The sequence below is a fragment of the Sturnira hondurensis genome, unplaced genomic scaffold (genome assembly GCF_014824575.4).
Source record: "Sturnira hondurensis isolate 20B ecotype Veracruz unplaced genomic scaffold, ASM1482457v3 Scaffold0002840, whole genome shotgun sequence".
Lineage (NCBI taxonomy): Eukaryota > Metazoa > Chordata > Mammalia > Chiroptera > Phyllostomidae > Sturnira > Sturnira hondurensis.
In genome coordinates this window covers 17,256,469-17,261,869 of record NW_028075471.1, presented here as the reverse complement: position 1 = coordinate 17,261,869, position 5,401 = coordinate 17,256,469, and the positions used below count along the sequence as shown (strand labels likewise).

The following is a 5,401-nucleotide window of genomic DNA, read 5'->3' as shown; positions in this document are numbered from 1 at the left end:
CCAAGAAGACAAACATAAAGACTAAGATCTCCAAATCCCAAATAGAGTTTTCAATAATTACATCTTTTTGAAAGCCAGGAAGCTGAGAGCTTTTGCTTGATCTGTTAACCTAGTAGAAAAACAAAGTCCTCACTGACAGCATCTTACATCAGAGACAGAAACTGCTGATCAGATCAGTAGGTACCCATCTCTTAACTCTTTTTGGAGTCATCTAAAATCAGAACCCTTCTACTTTCAATTCCACCTCTCTATAAATTCATTATAAAGCCACAGACAAAAATATTAGATCTACAAAGATGAATGGACAGATATATATAGTCTTGTGGGATATTCCCACACATTGCTATAAGTTGAGGACAGATCAATTATTCAAAGATAAATAAGGACAAAAGTATTTAAATAACATCAAATAATGTTGAGTTTAAAACCATGTACAATGTTTCATATGCTATATGAATGCATTCTTTTTTAACTATTAATGAACTATTCAAAAGTATGTGTAGTAGGCTGAAAAAATATTAAATACATTCTCTAAACAATAAATTGCATAAAATACTTCTTTGAGCATGATAAATTATAATTAGCATTAAAAATTAATTAACATTGTAAAAACTGGCTATCAAAGAGCAATCCTTTTACTCCCTAAAAATTATTGGTTTCAAACAAAGTCAAATACATAATTATAAACTATTTCAGAGACAATAAACTTGTGACTGTTATTTACAACAGTTGGTGTGATCCCACCAAATAGAAGCCAAGGAATAAATTCAAAAGATGATATTTTATATTTAAAATTTTGAAATTAAAATACATAAATAGGTAATGGTCTAAGTTTGACCTGCTAGTATATAGTCTTCCTACTCCCATTCTAAGAGACAGTATTATGAAGAAGCATATGAAAATTTAACAGGTGTTTACACTTAATGAGAAAAAAATAAAAATGTGCAGGCAATAAGGAGAGCTGAGCTCTTTGTCAGCATTGTTACATCCAATTTTTTCCCCAATCTTGAAGAATGTCATGATAAATTATGACAAATTTCCTCCTTGTCAGAGAAATTCAGCACCATTTCTCATTGGGCCTAGATAAGGCCTCAGAATCCCTTTCAACCCATTTTCTAGGTAGCCACAATTCAAACTGACAGACTTATACTTATATGCAACTCTTGATCTTCAATACTCTTCTTAGAGTATATTATCCAGAATTTGATTAGTACGTTGGTGTGACTGTAGAATAGAGAATATTTCACAGGATAGACAGGCACCATTGCTTTGCCTGGACTAAGCTGTTGTAGCCTAAGATCACAAACATTTTTGTGACCTCATCATGCCATTAACACATTAAGCTAACACTCAACTAAAACCCTGAAGCCTTCTGCAATACTAGTTGCTATGAAGACATACACTAAGTGCCTTATAGTTTAGACCCAAGTGAGTAATTTCCAACTCAATTCATTTAAATTAATTTAGCATGACTTTGGATCTTATGCCAGTTCAACATGGTGCACACCAATGGTTGTAGATAGAGGTCCTTAATGTACCATTGGAAGCTATCTTCTTCATGACCAAATAATCATGTTTTCAACTACTCTCCCCATCTGGTGTTAATATCTTTGGGATAATATTTATAATTCATACTGTACATAATATTTACACCAAAACATATTTTTTCAGAGGACATAGAAATTCTCTTTCAAAACCATATTATTATTGGTCTACTAAATTAAGAAGTAAAAAAAATTAAAAAATTTTCCTGTACTTTTGAACCTCAAGCACTGACTTCAGCCAGAAAAGCTTTAGGGAAGTAGTACATATAAGGAATTCCTCGATTTCCAACTAAATCTCTTGGTTTAGCAGTGGTATTCTTGTCATCATGAAAAATAAAAAATATCTACACACAATCAGTTTCACAGTGTTGAATAATAAAAAAAAATATGAGTAACTGCTATAATACAGCTAAAAGACAGAGACTGCTTTGAAAAGTTACAGGTGTTATACAAACCCAAGGAAACATTTTTAGTATGTATTTTGTTGCCTTAAGGTAGACAATGTTACTTCATCTGCGATGGAAAAGGAGAGTAGCATTCTGGTCTTTACTTTCTTTACCCCCTCATTGTACTTTCTTCAGCTTCAGTGTATATTATCAAAATATAATTATTTTCCTTTTTTAGCCTGGTTTTCTTTGGTAAAATATAGCAACACATTTGGAAAACTCTAATTTCTTGTGATAGCAGAATGTTTCTTGTGATAGCAGAAATATAGAAGTTTTACTTGGATCTATTCTAATACTGGGGTCTTCAGACTTCAGCTGCAAGGGCCTGGAAAGTAAATAATTTAGGCATGATGGGTCAAGAAGCAATGTCTTCTTTGAGCAACTGTCTTCCCTGAAATACCAATAGTGTTTTTTATATTCTACATTTAAACATGCAACAGCCATTCTTGGTTTATGGACCACATAAAAACAGGTGGTGGGTCAGATTGGACCATTCTTTGGTAAACCCTGCTCTAGAGAATTTTCCATTCAACAAAGTAAGTCATAGTTTTCTGGATGTCAATCAAAATCTGAAACCTAGTGTTTGCCTTTGTTATGTGACAACATAGATGACAGTTCAAAAGTCACCTTCATTTGACCATCAAGAAAATTTCACATGTTGGTCTGTCGGCCACCACCTTGTTTTCCTATAAACCAGTAGTGATAGAGGGTCAGAGCAATTCTGGGCCATGTAGCTGCTAATCAGAGCTGGGTCCCTCTCAAAATTTTATTCCCTCAGTTGCTCCCAGTGCTCCCCACTGAGGGGGAGGGTGGGCTGGGCTGGGAGTAAAAGACAGAAAACTGTACTTGAACAATAATTAAATTTAAAAAATTAAAAAAAAGAAAAAGGGAGACAATCCAATAGAAAAATAGGCAAGAGAATCAAACAAGCAATCCACAAGAGGATCTATGAAGGACCAATAAACCAATATTAAAAGAAAAAAAGTTGCTTCCAAAGTGTAAGCTACAACTGCCCCTGCAACAGTGCCTCCATAGCCTCCGGAGCTTGAGCTTACCAAGTTACCAAGTGGTTTAGTGATTGCTTCTCTGGAAAATATGCTCCTGCATCAAGAATTGGTTTGCTCATTAAAGCAGTCAGTAGGTAAGAGGACTCAAACAACTTAGGAACCTCTCATTTGCTTCCTCTTACATCCAGTCTGACTACAAAAGGAGCATCATCTTTGAAGATAACTCGTGGAATTGAAGCAGCTGGTGGCAAATTCGGTGTGACTTCAACAAGGGAAAACATGGCCTGCACTGTGAAATGCCTACAGGATGATGTTGATATTCTAATGGAGTTCCTGCTCAATGTCACCACACCTGAATTTCATTGTTGGGACGTAGCTGCCCTTGAGTCTCAACTAAGGACTGACAAAGCTGTGGCTTTTTAGAATCCACAGGCTCATATCATTGAAAATTTGCATGCTGCAGCTTACCGAAATGCCTTGGCTAATTTCCTGTACAGTCCAGACTGCAGGCTAGGAAAGGTGACACCAGATGAGTTACATCACTGTGTTCAGAACCATTCTACGAGTGCAAGAATGGCTTTGGTTGGACTTGGCATGGATCATTCTGTTCTGAAGCAAGTCGCTGAACGGTTTCTGAACATGAAGGGTGGGCTTGGTGTATCTGGTGCAAAGGCCAGATACTGTGGAGGTGAAATTCGAGAACAGAATAGAGACACAGTCTCGTCCGTGCTGCTTTTGTAGCTGAAAGTGCTGCCACAGGAAGTGCAGAAGCAAATGCATTTAGTGTTCTCCAGCATGTCCTTGGCGCTGGGCCACATGTTAAGAGGGGCAGCAATGCCACCAGCCTTCTGTACCAAGCTGTCGCCAGGAGGATTCACCACCCATTTGATGTTTCTGCTTTTAATGCCAGTTACTCAGATTCTGGACTCGTTGGGATTTATATTATCTTGCAGGCCACAGCTGCTGGAGATATTATCAGGGCTGCCTACAACCAAGTAAAAACAGTTGCTCAAGGAAACCTTTCTAATACAGATGTCCAGGCTGCCAAGAACAAGCTGAAGCCTGGGTACCTAATGTCAGTGGAGTCTTCTGAGTGTTTCCTGGATGGAGTTGGGTCTTAGGCCCTTGTTGCTGATTTGTACGTGCCACCATCCACATCCTTCAGCGTGTTGACTCAGTAGCTGATGCTGATGTCATAAATGCTGCAAAGAAATTTGTTTTTGGAAAGAAGTCAATGGCAGCAAGTGGAAATTTGGGGGACACACCTTTTGTTGATGAGGTGTAATGCCGAAACACATTGTAGGAAAGAGCTGTATATTCTCAACCCAGAGCAGCAAACACATGAAAGTCACAAGTCTGTAATGTAACATTTATCTTTTTTTTGAATGAGGTGAAATAATCTTAAAAAGTATAAATGCAGGTAATTGTTTCCAGCCAACCTAAAGTCAATAAAACATTCTAAGTGTTAAAAAAAAGAAAATCTCACATGTTTTCAGATACTTTCAACTGAAAAAAATTAAGACCCCCAAACCCTGTTTTTTTCCTTTTCATTTAACAGATATCTTCTGTTCATCTATTGTCATTTGCCATCTGTTTGCTATGCAATAGGTAGAAACAGATAAGATAAATACTATAAACCCAACTAAACCACAAACTCTTTCTGGTGAAAAACTATAACATTTACAAATATCTGCACACTTCATAAAAAGATAGATATATCTCATAAAACAATTTGTAAAGGGTTTAAACATAGCTTTTCACAAATGAAACATGAAATGATTTCTTTAAATTTACCTTCAAATCTGTTTCTCCTCCTACACAAATAATTTAAATATAAATATCTTTAATAACTTACAAAGAATTAGGCAGCCAAAAGGTGAATAAACCTGCAGCTCTTTAGTAAAAACTTAAGGAAGAGTAAGTAACATGCATTCTAAGGTTGAAAATATAAACAATCACAAGCTTTCCAAGGCAGATAGATGTTTTTATTTCTTTTCTTTATAAAAAGAATTAAACTCATACCTAAAAAAGCAGAGAAAATTCTAAATACCCTCAGACATTTTCATTTGTCTCCAAGTCTAACTGGAGTGGTCTTTTGTCATATGTTCTGGCTGTATCACACATTTTGAACATTCTTCCTGTATTGGAAGAATTTCTCATTTTAGGAGTCCTGTGTCCCCATGGAAGAAGCAGAAAAGCTTGCTTTCTCACCTCCCTTCCAGATCTTGGCTTTGCCCGCAGATTTTCCTTTGAAAGAAGCAATATGCAGAAACTGGTGCCATACACACAGAGTATATTTTCTCTCTAAAGCAGAGGTGCCTGGGGTTCAAGGACAGGAGGGCAGAAGCTCTGGACTCCCACATATGGCAGCAGCAGCGCAGAGCACTGGGGTCCCTGCTGAGTA

At 36.7% G+C, this 5,401-nt stretch overlaps 1 pseudogene; it reads left to right on the top strand.

The window, feature by feature from the left end:
- Positions 1–2,718: 2,718 nt before the first annotated feature.
- Positions 2,719–4,472, top strand: LOC118983438 (cytochrome b-c1 complex subunit 2, mitochondrial-like; annotated as a pseudogene).
- The last annotated feature ends 929 nt before the right edge of the window (positions 4,473–5,401 follow it).